This window comes from Solanum pennellii, chromosome 9 (assembly GCF_001406875.1).
Source record: "Solanum pennellii chromosome 9, SPENNV200".
NCBI classification, from domain to species: Eukaryota; Viridiplantae; Streptophyta; class Magnoliopsida; order Solanales; family Solanaceae; genus Solanum; species Solanum pennellii.
Window position 1 is genome coordinate 42,311,159 of NC_028645.1, and position 16,928 is coordinate 42,328,086.

At 36.1% G+C, this 16,928-nt stretch overlaps 1 pseudogene; it reads left to right on the forward strand.

The window, feature by feature from the left end:
* The first annotated feature begins 12,544 nt into the window (after positions 1 to 12,544).
* On the forward strand, positions 12,545 to 13,248 carry LOC107030157 (annotated as a pseudogene).
* Positions 13,249 to 16,928: the final 3,680 nt, after the last annotated feature.

Below are 16,928 nucleotides of genomic sequence, written 5' to 3' on the forward strand. Positions count from 1 at the left end.
GATCAGCCCCTCGGGCTAACTCTGCCGTATCCGCCAAACTCTTAACTCAACGGCTGCAACTCAACTCTAGGACGTCTTTGTGGTGCCGTCACATTGGCCTCATCCCTGATGAGACCCATATCCACATTATCAACCGAATTACGGAGGGCATCACGGTGCCAAATAGGTACTCCACTATCCTTGAGTAAATGGAAGATCATACAATCAAATGGGTAAGTAGTAGAGGTGTTAAAAGCCCTTTAATGTAACATTGAGATCAATAACTTTGCGAAGTTGATCTCCAACCCGACCACCAAAGTTGCTACCTATACCGCTCTATCCAATGTCAGACTGTTTTCTGCTGTCGTGGGAGATACGTGGTGGGGAACTAACAACGAGAAGAACTTGGCTATTAATGTGAGGTTGCCCTTTTTGATAAGGCCTCGGGGGTCTAACACCCATTCTGCTCCTTCATCTTCAATGGACAGCTGCTTGGCAAGCCTTCCCTTAGTAGATTCTCTCTAATCGCTGGTCCTCTGTAATAGACCACTCTTTACCATACCCCACCTATAATCAAACTCCAAGTTAAAGGGGGTCTGAGTGATATCTATGGAGGTTCCATATAAGAAACGACGGATAGTGGTAAGAGAAACGTCCACCAGGCAGCCTCGAACTAGAACTAGTGTGAGTGGATCCTATTTGGCAGGTTTCGCCCACCTATCCAAAGAACCACAGAGAGTCTCCACATATGAGGCATAAAACTCTCAACAATATCCTCGCTATACGACCCCAGACTCCTAGCCATAAACTCGAGCCTGTGGTTTGTAAACAATCTACGCATATTAGTGACTGTGTGAAGGCTCCCTTTGAGAACTCTCAGCTTGACTATCACCAACTTGGTCATCACCCCATTGTCATTAAGATCTTTTGCATCCCTGTAGACCTTATATGGACCATCTACACACAATCGATTGGGCTCATATGGAAATGGTATAGGGATATCATCCTTGGGTGCCAGAGCAGACTTTAAACTTTAAGCCTCATCAGACAAGGATTGGTGGGCAGGAACCTCTGGGTGAGTGGCTCCAAGTGATTCGAAACCTGAGGCAGTGGCCTCATTTCACCCCCATAGAGTGGGTGAACTCTGAACGTGATGTTGCTTTGGAAGAAGAACCTTCAGAACCCAAGGCAGATCCAGACGGTGTGTCGGTCAGTCTGCGCTCCTCATCAGACTGGGAGGCAGTGAGTATGCCAGAAACCACCTTCTTGGGGGTGCCCCGAGTGGCTCTTGGATCTGTAATAAGAATCTTGCTCATCTTTAAAAGTGCCAATTATCCGACGGGATGTGCCACAGACTTGGACCTGCCCCTGGAATAAATGATGTCCTATTTGGGAGCCATATGTACATGTAAAATAGTTTGTTAGTCTCATACCAATCCTACTACACATACCTACAAATCAAAATAGAAAAATGAAAAATAAATCACATTCCAGTTCAGTCTCTAGTACTAGTTGACGGGCACTATCGATGATCCGTCAATAGTGTCCGTCGTTGGACACTTAAATTTTTTTTAGATGCTTCAATATACAAACCTCTCAGTCTGAAACAACGGACTGGCAGAACGGCCCGTCGATCAATCGAGGAACTGTAGGCCACTTCCGTCGTCTGACACGAAGAATAATTTTTAAACTCTCACAAATCAAGGTCTCAACTAGAAACGACGGATGTGCAGAATGGACCGTCGATCAGTCGACGGACCGTAGTCCACTTCTGTTGTCTCAGAGTTGAGTAATTTAAAGGGTGATCACTTGAAGAACCCCATCGACGGCCTGTCGATCAATCAACGGTCCCTCGATGGGGTCTCTTCTTATTAGTTAGAGACAGATGTAAGACCTTGATTTTAATAGCACATTTTGACCCCTTTTGGACTCTCGTAAGTTTACCCAACACATAACAACAATTACAAGACAATTTCTTCATCATTAAGGTTTCGAGTTTGCAAGGTTCATTATCAAATTCAAAGATGCTACCAAACCCTAAGTCGGAAATTCTATAACTCATTTTAACCTAAACATCCCACTACCCATTCACATTCTATCATTCTAAAGGACATTTTACCTAGTATTTAACAAGCACAAACATGCAATTTTGTCCCTAAGTCAAGACCCACAATCAAATTTTCGTTTCCAACAGCAAATGAATGAGAATTCATCAAGCAAAGAGAATCGAAATACCTGAAAATCATAATCGAGTGACTTGGTTAGTGATTTTTCCAACAACCTACGTGCCATCATTTGAACACCGACTGGAGAAAGCAAGAATAATTAAGTAGAATTTTATAATAAGAGGGTTTTGTGAATTTGAGGGAATTTGGGAGTTGGGGAATACCATTAGTTTTGAAGGAATAGATATGGAGTTATGATGGAAATGGAAGGAAATAAGGGGAGGGAGACGGCTGGGACAAGAATTTCAAAAGGTTTTGGAGGTTAATGAATGGTTTTCTTTTAATATAGCCGACCAGGTTCAGGTTTGGCTATTGGCTCTTTGGACATACGACACCCCATCGACGGTCCGTAATTCAGTTGACGGACCATCAATTTCACAAAGAATTTGATAAAATTTCAAGACATACATGGTATCTACGGACACCATCGACGATTCATTGATGAAACGAGTGTCCGTCGATGGGGTTCGTACCAGACCATTTTCTGCAGAATTGTTGGTTTTGGGCCCTGCACATTGAATACCCATTAAGCAATTCTTTTTTTTGTGTTTTTCTGGAGACTTTTGAGATACGGACCCTAAAATAATCTCTAGCCAACACAAAAAAAATAACTCGTGAAGATGAGTTAAACAAAACGAAACAATAGAATGCAACTATTCTTACAAAGAAAAGAAGAACCTATTTTTGGCTAGAGGATAAACATTGGGTTGCCCCCAATAAGTGCTTGATTTAACGTAGCGCCATGACACACGATCCTTGATTACACAGACTTCATCAAGGTGATATGCCTGAATCACTTCAAGGACACCCTCCGCATTCCATAGATAGATCTTAATTCATTGCCCGTTGACAGTGAACTTTGCACCCTTATTGTTCTCCAACTCAACCACTTCATGTGGAAACAATTTAGTAATAAGGAATGGTACCGTCCACTTTGCTTGAGTTTGCCCGGAAACAAGCGTAGCTTATAGTTTAATAGAAGCACCAAGTCCACACCTGCAAATTCTTGCTTTTCAATCTTTTGGTCTTGGTACTTCTTCATCTTCTCTTAATAGATGGATGAACTTTCATACACTTTTAGGAGAAACTCATCAAGCTCATTCAACCCATTAAGTCTCTATTCCACTGCTTCATTCCAATCCATCTTTTGTTTCTTCATTGCCCACATGGCTTTGTTCTCTAACTTAAATAGCAAGTGGAAAGCTTTCCCATATATAAGTTAGTATGGGTACATACCTATGGGGTTTTTGTATGGAGTAATGTAGGCCGAAACAGCATCATCAAGCCTCCTTGACCAATTCGTTCTATTAGCATTTACCATTTCGATAGGATTTGCTTGATCTCTTGATTGGACACCTCAATTGCCCACTAGTCTGTGGATGATACGGAGTGTCTACATTATGGAAAACCCCATATTTATCGAATATCTCTTTGAAAAACTTATATCAAAATTGAGATCCACCATAACAAATAATATCCCTAGGTGTGGCAAATCCGGAGAAGATATTATTTTTCAAGAACGCAGTGTCACTCTTACCTTCATTCTTAGAAAGTGCTATAGCTTCCACCTATTTTAAAACATAGTCCACCGCCACAAGTATGTATTTCATCAAATGAGAACTCACAAACGGGCCCATAAAATCAATGCCCCATACATCAAATAACTCAATCACTAGAATGGGATTTAAATTTAGATCTTGCCTCTTCGAATTCCTCCATCCCTTTGACACCTATCACATGACTTGGAGAACTAGTGAGTGTCTTGGTGAATTGGTGGCCAATGGTACCCACATTGCAAGATCTTGTGGGATGTTCGGATACCACTATGGTGCCCACCCACAGGTGAGGAGTGGCATGCCTCCGAAACACTTAACATCTCAACTTCTTGCACACAATGACAAAGAAGCCCATCAGCACAACTCCGATATAAGAAATGCTCATCCCAAAAGAAATTATTCACATCATGCATGAACTTCTGCCTCTGATGGAAGGAAAAGTCCAATGGGACTATATCATTGGCCAGATAATTCGCAAAGTTGGCGAACCACGGAACTAAATCATGAGAAGCGGCCAATATATTCTCATCAGGAAAGGTATCATCAATTTCATATTTTTCACCGAACTCTTGCATAATTTAATCCTCCAAATCGACAACTTGATTTTCACTCCATTTTCTATCTTTTACCTAAAAATCAAACTCTTGCTGTTGTAGCACCCATCTAATCAACCTTGGTTTTGCATCCTTGTTTGCCATCAAGTACCTCAAAGTGGAATGGTCAGTATGCACTATGACTCTCGTTAAAAGCAAATAGGAGTGAAATTTTTTTAAAGCAAATACCACTCACAAATAGAAATTAGGCCTATGGCAACAGATTATTTAGCAACACTTAAGCCACCATTACTATAGAGAGTCTATTGCAATGGTTTGAGCCGTTGCCAAAAGGATTAGATATTATTGCTACGACTAAGCAATTAATCAGTTACCATTGTGTGAAAACCGTTGCAATAGACCCTCTATATTGCAACAATTACTGTTATCGTTTCCATAAAGTAATCTATGGCAACATTTATTGTGAATATTACTCTGTTGGAACAATTCTATATTAAATCCCTCCATAATTTCTTTCTGTTTTTTTCCCTTACCCCGCCAAAAGTTTTCATTTTATTTTATTATTAATTAATTGTTTTAAGTAAAATTATTTTTCTCTTTATCGATAGAAATTAGACAAACATTTCCACAAGTAGAATGTACAGACTCGTTTCCTAATTTCTCTTCCTCTTCTTTTTCTCTTTGACCTAATTACCACAAGAAAAAAATGTACAGGAGCTTAGGAGAAGAAGAACGATGGAAGATAGAAGTTGTGGAGCTTAGTGGAAGCGGAATGGTGAAAGATGGTAAGTTGTTCTTTATGTCTGTGATTTTAGGGCAGACATAAACCCATTTTTTTTCTTCGAATCTGAACTCGTTTCTCTTTTTAAACCATCTCTGAAATCTAATGAAATGGATGGTTATATGTGTTTTCTTGTAAAATCTAAGGAAATGGAGGTTTTCTTCTTCAACTCTTGGAGGTTCGCTTCTTCAATCTTTGAGGTTACAGTTGAAGAAACTATAAGTTTGAACCTCTGATGTTTTCTTCTGGAATCTCTTCTTTTGTCTTTAATATTTGTGTGTGGTTAGTGTATGTGAAGTATTTCTCTATTTGTGGGTTCTTTTTCATTAAGTTGTAGCTATTGTGGGTTTAACGTTTTGTTGGATTTATGTTGAAATTCACTGTTCTTGACATATTTAACTTGAAATTGATGTTGTATTTCTTGTCCATGAGTTATTCAACTTGAACTTTAGGCCTCTAATTTATTGGATTTCAAGTTTTAATTTTCTGAGTAGTGCTACTTTTTCTGTTTCTGTTGGGTATTTGATTCAATTATCAGAGTTTGATAATTATAGAGACAGATTGAGTATGGCTACTATTCTAACTAGAAATTGTTGTGAAATCGAAGGAAAAAGAGGGCTGAAGGTTTCCTTGTGAAATATGACAAATCTTGATGTTTTTTTCTTCGACAATTGAAGGTTCTGTTCTGAAATTTTTGAGGTTATAGTTGCAGAAACTTCATTTGAACTTTTGAGTTTTTGTTCTTGAATCTGTTCTTTTGTCTTTAGTATTTGGATGTTTTTTTAGTTTAGTGTAGTAATAATCTGAATAGCTACGGAATTCGGTGCCATAAAAAAATCAACTGAATAAAATATCTAACAAAAATGTCTGATAAGGCATTGTCAAGGCAAACATAAAGGGGTACTTGTCAAACTAACATCTTTAACATTGTGAAGCATGTGAACTAAATACAAAACTTGGCAGAGAATCTCACTAATAAAATTGCAGTGTATAGTATCACAGTAAGCTCCTAGTTCAATCTCTGGGCAGCTTCCTTTGCAAGAACTCTTTCCGTGGCCTTGGTTCAGGCCTGTGACTTAGAGCCCATGATATCACCACCCCACTTCTTCCTATTCTCTTCATACTTGTCATTGAAGTTAGCCTTAATGGCCTCAAAAATTCTGCGGAACTCCATTTTGTCCTTATTCTTCTTGTTAAACACAAGGCTAAGCAGTTTTTAATGCACGATCGATCCTAAATGAGTTTTTCCCTTCACAATGCAGTAAGGAATTTCCATCTTTATGCATAGCGCAGGAAGCTTAAGAACCAACGAAATTGGGCCCACGTCATGAGAAATCACTACCAACTGAGTTTTGTTCTACTCAATAAGATAAGTGATGTGCTTAAGCCCATACTTCACAATAATGGGTTTCTTTGTTTCAGGAGTCTTTCCTTCTACTTCAGCTTGAGCCCTTTTGTGGGTTAGTATCTGGATGTGATTAGTGTATTTTATGTAATTCTCTATTTGTGGGTTCTTTTTCATTAAGTTGTAGCTATTATTGGTTTAATGTTTTGTTGTATTTATTGATAAATTGAATGCTGATCTAGACCTATTTAACTTGAAATTGATGTTGTATTTGTTGTCCATGAGTTATTCAATCGGGTTTGAATATCCTTGTATTGATGACGTCTTCATTGATTTTACCTCTCACTTTTATTATTGTTGAAATGATTTAAGTTAGAGCAATAGGAAATAAGAGATAAATTAACACGAGAGTGGAATTATCTAAAATTCGCTACTACTGTTTACTAAAATGTGCCACTGGTTTAACAGAAATGTGAAAGGAATTGAATATTCTAGTAAGTTCTTCTTGGCTGTAATTTCAAGTTGAACTTTGGGCCTCTAATTTATCGGATTTCACGTTAAAATTTTCTTAACAGGGCTAGTATTTCTGTTGTGTTTTAATCTGATTTGAGTAATGAATAGTGATTTAACAAGACATATTGGTAACAGTTCTCAAAAATAACTTATTTGTATGTATCTTTCTTTTCTCTGTTTACATATGTTGTTTCATGGGTATTTGATTCAATTATCACAATTGGATAATTATAGAGACATACACTGAGTTTGACTACTGTTCTCTCAAGTAATTGTTGTGAAATCGAAGGAAATGGAGGGCTGAAGGTTTGCTTGTGAAATCTTGATATTTTTTCTTCAACAACTGAAGGTTTTATTCTGACATCTTTGAGGTTATGTTGAAGAAACTTCAAGTTTGAGCTGTTGAGGTTTTCTTCTTTAATATCTTCTTTTTCCTTTAATCGTTGAGGTGTAGTTAGTGTATTTGATGTATTTCTCTATTTGTGGGTTCTTTTCATTAAGTTTTAGCTACTGTGGGTTTAAAGTTTTATTGGTAGTAATGGTGCTGTAGACATATTTCTCTTGATATTGATGTTGAATTTGTTATCCATGAGTCATTCAATCTGTTTTGATTACCCTTGCATTGTTGATGCCTTCTTTGATTTCACCTCTCGCTTGAGTAGCTATGTGAGAAATTTCGATTTCATTATTGTTAAAAAGTTAGATAGAGCAACAGGAAACAAGAGATACATTAGCATGAAAGTGGAAAGAACTGAATTTCACTATTGGTGTTGGACAATTTGACATGAAAATCTGAAACATCCTAAAATTCTAGATCAATATTATTTGGGTTAAAATTCCGTTTTATCACTTTTAAGGAATGTTCTGCCTTGATTTTAATCAGAAATATTATCAGTAGGGATACTTTTTTGAAAAACTGTAGGAATACATTTAAGGAATGTTCTGCCTTGATTTTTATCAAAAAGAAAATTTGTAAGGAACTTTCATATATTAAGAAAAGTGATGTAATGCTTGTTGTAAATTGAATTGGGATTGCAATATGTTTAAACTACATATTCTCCATGTACATTTTGAGATATGTTTGTTCATATGTAATACACTGCTATCTTTTTATTTCATAGTTTATCATAAATTTGATTCTTTTTATCTGTCTTAGTCAGTAGATATCAATGGATAATTTAAGTAGAAGTTGGATGAGTATATGACGATGTAGCGATAAATATATTAGTGGAGTGAATAATTTTCTTGATAAGGCATTTCAACGAGCTTCAAAAAGAAATATAATATTATGCCCTTGCAAAATATGTATCAATCGTTATTGGCATTACAGAAATATGGTGGAGGATCACATGACTGTAAATGAATTTGTGGGTGGATAGAACAAATGGATTTTTCACGGGGAGAGTTTCCTCATGAAATACATAACTTTCACGCAGCCATGATAATATTGATGGACTACTTCATGATATATTTCGAAATATAGAGGGTAAAACAAGTCATGGTGAAGGAGAGACAGAAGGGATATCTGAAGATGCAAAGAGATTTTTTAAATTACTGCATGAAAAATAAAGAGTTATATCCAGGGCCTGAGAACTTCAGTAAGTTGAGTTTCATCATTTGGTTATACTTGCTGAAATCCCTACATGGGTTGAGTGATGAGGCTTTTACTGATTTGTTAGACTTGTTAAAAGAAGCATTTCCCTTTGCTCAACTGCCCGAATCTTTCAATAAAGCTAAAAAAATGATAAAAGATTTGGGTATCGGCTATGACAAAATGCATGCATGCCCTAACGATTGCATGTTATTTTGGAATGAAAATGCAGAGGAAGATAATTGATGTGTGTGTGTCTCTTCTAGATGGTCAAATGAGGGTGATGACACGACGAATGCAACCTCTAAAACACCAGCAAAGATTTTAAGGTACTTTCCTTTAAAGCCTACGCTTCAGAGAATGTTTATATGTCCCGAAACAGGTGTTGAAATGAGATGGCATGATTACCTACTGATGGAGAATCTTGGAAGGATTTAAATTCTATGCATTCAAACTTCTCAAATGATCCTGGTAATGTTCGATTGGGGATTTCAAGTGATGGTTTAAATCCATTTCGAACCATGAGCATTTCCCATAGTACATGGCTGTTATGTTCATGAAATATAATTTATCACCATGGATTTGCATGAAGCCAGAGTATATGATGTTTTCGATGATCATTCAAGGACCATCATCCCCTGGACAGGATATAGATGTGTACCTACAACCATTAATTGCTGAATTTAAGGAACTATGAGAATTTGGGATAGAAACAAATGATGCTCATACAAATCAAACATTTCAAATGCGTGCAGATTTAATGTGGACATTTAGTTATTTTGCAGTGCTATCAATGCTTTCCAGATGGAGTACTAAGGGAAAATTAGTGTGCTGCACATGTAACTACGACACATGCTCTCAATATCTCAAACATAGTCGTAAAATGTGTTACTTAGGTCATCAGGCTTTTTTGCTCCTGATCATCCATTTAGAAGACATAAAAAATCTTTTAATGGAGAGGAGGATCATAGACATGCACCTACATCCTTGTCGGGCATAGAAATGTTTGAAGAGTTGGCTGATTTCAATAATGTTTTTCGAAAGGCCAACAAGAAAAGACGTCGAAATAATGAGGGTCCATGGATGAAAAGATCCATATTCTTTGAATTACCATATTGGAAACATAATAAGTTGAGGCCCAATCTTGATCTAATGCATATTGTGAAAAATATATGTGATAGTTTGCTTGGGACTATTAGATATCCCAGGAAAGTCAAAAGATCACATTAATCCTCATTATGACTTGCAAGAAATGGGGATACGAAAGGAGCTTCATCCAAGGAAAGATAATACAAATGGAAAAGCTTATTTAGCTAAATCTTGTTTTTCCATGAAGCAAGAAGAAACACAATTATTTTGCACTGTCTTAAAAAATTCAAAATTACCAAAAGGATTTGCCTTAAACATATCAGAACGTGTTCATGTGGATGAGATGAAAATATCAGGGGACAAAAGCCATGATGCTCATTTTATAATGCATTACTTGATCCAAATTGCGGTTCGAAAAGGATTGCCGAAGAATGTTTCATTAGCCTTGATTAGGTTGGGGAATTTCATTAAAGCTATATGCAGTAAGGTTATAAGTCGAGCAGGTCTTGAGCCAATGCAGATTGAAATCAAAGAAATTGTATGTGAGCTTGGAAAGATTTTTCCTCCATTTTTTTTAATATAATGGAACAATTGCCTGTACATTTTGTTGATAAAATTAGATTGGATGGTCCAATTCATCTTCAGTGGATGTATTCAAGTGTTAGAAAAATGTGTATGTTCGAGGGTCTTGTTTGTAATCGACGTTATCCAGAAGGTTGTATAGCAGAGGGGTTTGATGTTGAAGAGTTCTTGATCTTTGATTCGAGATACCTACATTATGGAGTGAAGACACCATTCAATAGGTACCGAACTGAGGATGACGAGGTTTTTCAAAAAGAGGGAGATGATTTGTCCCTTTTGTTTCCCAAGCTTGGGCCTCCAGTTTGAAATGGAAAGACTTCTACCATGGATCTAGAGTTAGCTAGTAAAGTACATCGATATGTTCTCTTCAATACTAACGATGAAGTAGTGGAAGAATTTATAAAGTAAGATAAAAACAAAGTAATTATATATAATTTAAACTTCATTTTTTTAATTATGACAACGCACTGAAAACTTTAATTAAATATGCCTGATAGTCAAACTTTAATTATTCATACTTGCAGGGAGCATAAGATGTTAATTGATAGTACTGTTAGATCAAATGCATGGACAAGAGCAAAGCGTCATAGACAGGAATTTGGCAAATGGTTCAAAGAGAAAATTAATGTTGAAGTGCCTAATCAGTTAAGATGGCTATCTAAAGGGCCTAATAGAGTGGCAACAAAAATATATACTGCATATTTCATTAATGAAGACCGATTTCATACATTAAAACGTGATAACTCACGCAAGTCTCAAAATAGTGGAGTGACTTTTTCTGCGACAACTGATAGTTTTGCTAGTGCTCGAGAACAGAATCCCATTGAAGGAGATTTTATATATTATGGGACTATTCAAGATATCATTGAGGTTTATTATTACAATTGTTTTAGTGTTTTACTATTTAGATGTGATTGGTTTCATAATGAAATAGATGAATATGGGTAAACTCGTGTGTACTTCAACAAATCACGAAGTACAGATTACACTTTTGTGTTGGCGTCTCAAGTGCATCAAGTATTTTATGTGGCGGATCTAATTGAGAAGGATGTTTACTGTGCAAGGAATAAAGTTCCTATTGATTTGTCTGACTTGGAGGAAGAAAATTGTCCTAATATTGGAGATACATTTTTGAGAGAGCTAAGTGAAGGCATTGGTTCCTTATATAGATTATCCGATGTTGACATGAGATGGTCAAGAGACGATGTTCCTGTTGATGTTGTTGATATGCCATCTAATGCTCAGTTTTCAGAGGATACAACTATGGGAACGTCGGAAGAGGAGGATGACTATGATGATACCGATTGGGATTGGATAGATGAAGATGCTTAATAAATAATTTTTGAAAGTCTTGTAAATACATGTTTATTTTATTTTGAGGGAGTGATAAATGTGTTTTCCTTAGAAATACATGTTTATTTTATTCTTTTTTCTTAAAATTATATTCTCATTTGTTTCAAGTTATTCACCTTCTATTTGCAGGCTAGCTACTAAATCATTAAAGTGAATCTCAACAACACTACTAACGGGCTAGGACTATAGGAAGGTCTGTGTTTATTAAGTATCTTAGCCTTGTTATTGTATAGATGCACATGTAAAGTACCTTATTTTATGCTTAAAAAGAACTTGTTCTTATTGATATATATCGTTTTAACAAATTTGATAGTCATCAGGAAGGAAGAGACTTCAAAACAAAACAAAAAAAGGAAAAGGAAAACACCATGTGCAAGATGGAACACTTACATCTATGGATCACAAAAGGATTTATTTATTGAGATAAAAAGGGAATTCTTAGTCTATTCTACTGCAAAATTCCTCTACTCTTGTTCGAAAAAAATTACAAGAAGAATTGCCAAAAGAGCCTAAGAATTCTTGTACTTTGAAAGCACAGTCTAAAAAGGATGAAATGCCTCAGTGTTGTTTGATACTAATAGAGGGATCAATGAAGAAACTACAACAACATGTGCCTCCAAATCTCTCATCTTTAAAAGCACAGGTTGTGTAGAAAGAAGTAACACAAGCACCTATGAATTCTTCCACTATAGTAGCATAAGTTTAAGAGAAACAATTGCAATATGTTCCAAGAGAATCTCCTACTATAGAGGCACGTGATATATAGGACCAAGTGGAACAAGAGACACAGAATTCAGAAGAAAATGACCTATCAAGAGAACTAGGTAAAAACATATATATTCAATTCTAAATATGTATATGTACTGGAATTTAAAATCAGTTAACATTGTTTATATGTTCTTTAACTTTGCTTCATATATTGTAGGCCCTGTAACTCAAAAAAAGAAAAGAGGTAGTAGAGTAATGCAAAGTGTACATGGGCGAAAAGAGCGTATGTTTTCCTGTGATACGCAATAATTTGGTATGTTCTTCTGTTAATTATTAAATATGAACTTGTTTCCATAAAATATCTTTAATACCAACTCTATGTAATTAGGAAAAAGAGAAGGAAAGTCTTGATGAGCTGTCATCTAAAGAACTCTTTCAAGCTACAAGTTCAAGAAAACCTGATCAAGTATATAAGGACTCCAACGAAGATAAAATTAGTAAAATTGTATGAATTTACTGGGCTATAAGGTTGTTAACATACATTATTTGTTCTTAAATACATGACTTTTTGAATTTGATTTGCAGGCTGAAATGGAGAAACTGCAAGGTCGATAGGGTGAAGATGACGATCAATCATTTGATGCTTTTATAGAAGTCATGGGAAAGGAACACCCAGGGAGCCCAAGATTGTATGGACGAGGAGTTACCAAAACTACTTTGAAAAGGTAAGCGCTTTCTGAACCTTTTTTAACTTCTAATGATGAGAGGATGGAAAAAAAATGGAGGAATTGGAAGAGAGGATGCATCAAAGGATGTTGGAAAAATTAGAACAACAAAAAGAAGCTATGCACCAAGAAGTTACAAATGATATTCTTGGACGACTTAAGCATATGTATCCAGGACTTCAATTGAATGCTGCCATATTGGCCTCATTGGGTGCTCAATCACCACAAGAAGATATGCAACAATTAAATCATCCATCTTCTAGCAAAAACAATTAAGGTATGAAAGTTATTGTTTTTCTTCTTCTTCACTTTCACAGTAGCTTGGCTTGAATGTGCTGCCTATGTCTATATATTGATGTTGTTTCTGGACTGTTTCTACGACTATCTGAATGTGCTGCCTATGTCTATATGTCAATGTTGTTTTTGGACTGTTTCTGCGACTGTTTTAATGTGCTGCCTATGTCTATGTATCAAAGTTGATTCTGGACTATTTCTGCGACAGTTTGAATGTGCTGCAATATATGGATATGTATCAATGTTGTTTCTGGATTGTTTGTGCGATTGTTTGAATATGATGCATCTGTCTATGTATCAATGTTGTTTCTGGACTAGCACAAGCGTGACATAAATTAAAGTATTGAACTTTTTCTGCGACATTAGAATCTGGATCCAAACAGTTGCTTTTACTGAAAGTTTGTATGATGTTCTGGAAAGTTATAACTTGTGTGCTTGGTGTGTGTCTGTGAGATTTATGATGCATTTTTTAGTATAGGATCCATTTCCAAGTATAGTACAGTAATCGGAACTTCATGTAGGTTCATTGTGCTGTCTTTTGTTACTTTTTTCCTGCTAGTAGTTTGTTTCTTTCTTGTCTTCAGTTAAAAGTGGTAACATGGATTTGATTATCTGTTAAGTGGAGTTTTTAAATTTGGATCACCCTTTGAGTTTTCTTTCTTCTTTAGTTTTAGTGTTTGATCAAAATGTGATGAATATGAGAAGGAGGTTTTGGATCTTGAAATCCTTTCAATGATATCTACTTCAAGCACTAAACTCATATATTTTATTTTTTTGTGGCCAAATCCTTTTTGTAAAAGAGAGTATTGTACTACACTGCACATCAAAAAGTAGTGGCGTATGCCTCTAAAAAGGGAATTTGTTCATATTTGAGATTTCTTGCATATATCAGTTTGCAGGTTAATATGATCTGATTTCTACTTTTTATGCATATGAAAAAGAAGTTTTCTTTATCAGTTCCCATACCTCAAGAATTGATCAAGATATCTTTTTTCTTTACATTATGGTGAAATTTATTACTGATGAGTCTTATGAGATTCTTAATTTTTTCAATATATATTAGAAATATTGCTTCCAGCGCATCTTCTTTAAGCAATGAAATTGATTACTTTTATTCCCTCCCCTCCAAAGCCTTACACTTTCTCTTATCATATTCTTCAGTTTTCTTGAGATCATTTTTTGGTTATTGTTTGGTTGAAGAATGATAGTATTAATGTAAAAATGCTTCTTTGTTTTTGGTAACTTTTTAAACTCACACAACAATATCTTGGGGTAATAGCACAGTGTTAACTTTTGTACCTTGCTGTTAAACTTCCTTCCCCTGGAAATTGTTTGGTATACTTTGGTCCTTGGTTCTGTCCCTCAATAAACATATAATTATGGTCTTTTATAGGTGGAGAATATAACCAGGAGGAGGAGGATGAAAGCAGTAGTGATGAAGACCTTACTTGATATATTTGAGACTTTTATTAAGAAGGTGATGATGAAAGCCGTAGAATCCTATTAATTTAGATCAACTCTCTTTTGTTTCTTGACATTATGAGTCTTTTGTTAAGCAACAATATTTTGTTTTAATATCTATTAGTATGGAAGTGAAAACTATTGAAAACAAGTGTTTTGGTATATTTTACCTTTATGGATATTGTGACTAGGATATTTCGAATTATATATATATATATATGATTCTACTATATAATTAGTCGTTTCCTTTCGTGACTTGATTTAGAGAACTTTTTATAAATTGTTGATTTCGTGTTTGGGGAAATATGTATATTCATATAGATTAAAACAATAGAAAATAAAACTTTTGCAATATTAATAACAACTTTTGCCATAACATTTAAAAAAGTGTTACCAATATGAATAAATTATTGCAACGGACTCTATCGCAACACTCTCTAACAGTTACCACAACCCCTAATACAACAGTTCTTAACGGTTACAATTTTTGTAATAATATAGTTCCTATAGATCGAAGAAAAACCGTTGCAATAGAGGCCCCAATAGCAAAAGTTTTGAGAACCGTTACACTACCTGTAACAATAGAGATATAGTAATGCGAGCAGATGGACGGTTCACAAAACCTTGCTGTAGCTCTATGGCAATAGTTTTCTGTCCTATTGCAACACATGAAACTGTTGTCGTAGGCCTAATTTCTAGTAATGAGTGCAAGAAGATCTTGTTCAGTCACAATGTAGTTCTTTTGTGCTTCATTTAGAGCCTTACTTGCATAGTAGATGGGGTGAAGGATTGTATCCATTGTTTGTCCAATGCCAAACAAAGAGCAACCCCACTAGCATCGCACATCACCTCAAATAGCCTACTCCAATCTGGAGAAATAATTATCAGTACAAACACCAACCTCTCCTTCAACTCTCCAAACTCTTCTAGACAGGATTGATCAAAATAGAATTTACATTCCTTCTCAAGTAATTTGCATAGATGATGTGCAATTTTTGAGAAATCCTTAATAAACATCTTGTTGAAATACGCATGTCGCAGAAAACTTCTCACACCTTTTACAGAGATGGGTGGAGGAAATCTCTCTATAACTTTAACTTTTGCTCGATCAACCTCTATCCACTTCACTGAGATCCCAGTACTACATCTTTTTTCACCATAAAGTGGCATTTTCCCAATTTAGCACAAGATTGCAATCTTCACATCTTTTGAGAACCTCGGCCAAGTAACTCAAACACCGATCAATGGAGACGCCAACAACTAAAAAGTCATCCATACACACCTCAATAGTGTCCTCCACCATATAGGAGAATATCGTCATCATACATCTCTGGAAACTGGCCGGTGCATTACATAGTCCAAATTGGATCCTCTTGAATGCGAACGTCCATAAGGGCAGCTAAAGGTGGTCTTTTTTTTATTCTCCTGGGCGATAGAAATTTGATTGTAACCCGAAAAGCCATCAAGAAAACAACACCATCCTTTTCCTGCGAGTCTATCAAACATCTAGTCCATGAAGGGCATATGGAAATGGTCTTTCTCAGTCTATACATTCTGTTTCCAGTAATCCATACAAACTCTCAATCCAATCACCAGCCTCATTGGAACAAGCTCATCCCTCTCATTGGGCACTATTGTCATTTCCCCCTTTTTGGGCACACACTGAATAGGGCATACACAACTACTATCTCCTATACGAAATGACTCCGACATCCAACCATTTAATGAACTCCTTCTTCACTACCTCTTGCATAGGTCGATTCAACCGTCTCTAGTGCTCAATACTTGGCTTGTGATCGAGCATGAGTTGGATTTTGTGTGAAAAAATACGGGGAGGGATCTCAATAATTTCCGCAATACTCCAACCAATGGCTCGTTTGAACCTCTTCAAAACTTCCACCAAACACTTTACTCGATTTACATTCAAATCCAATGAAATGATTACCGGCAAAGTGTTATCCTTCCCAATAATACATACCTCAGATGAGGTGGTAGAGCTTTAAGCTCTAAATTTGAAGCCTCCTCAATAGATGGTTTTGCGGGTGGAGACTCATGATGCTTCATATCTAACTCCAATCCTTGTTCCAGTGACACAACCAAATACCCATACTCTTCAATACCATCATTGTCAAAATTCATGATCATTGCCCCTAGGTCCACAACACGTATGCG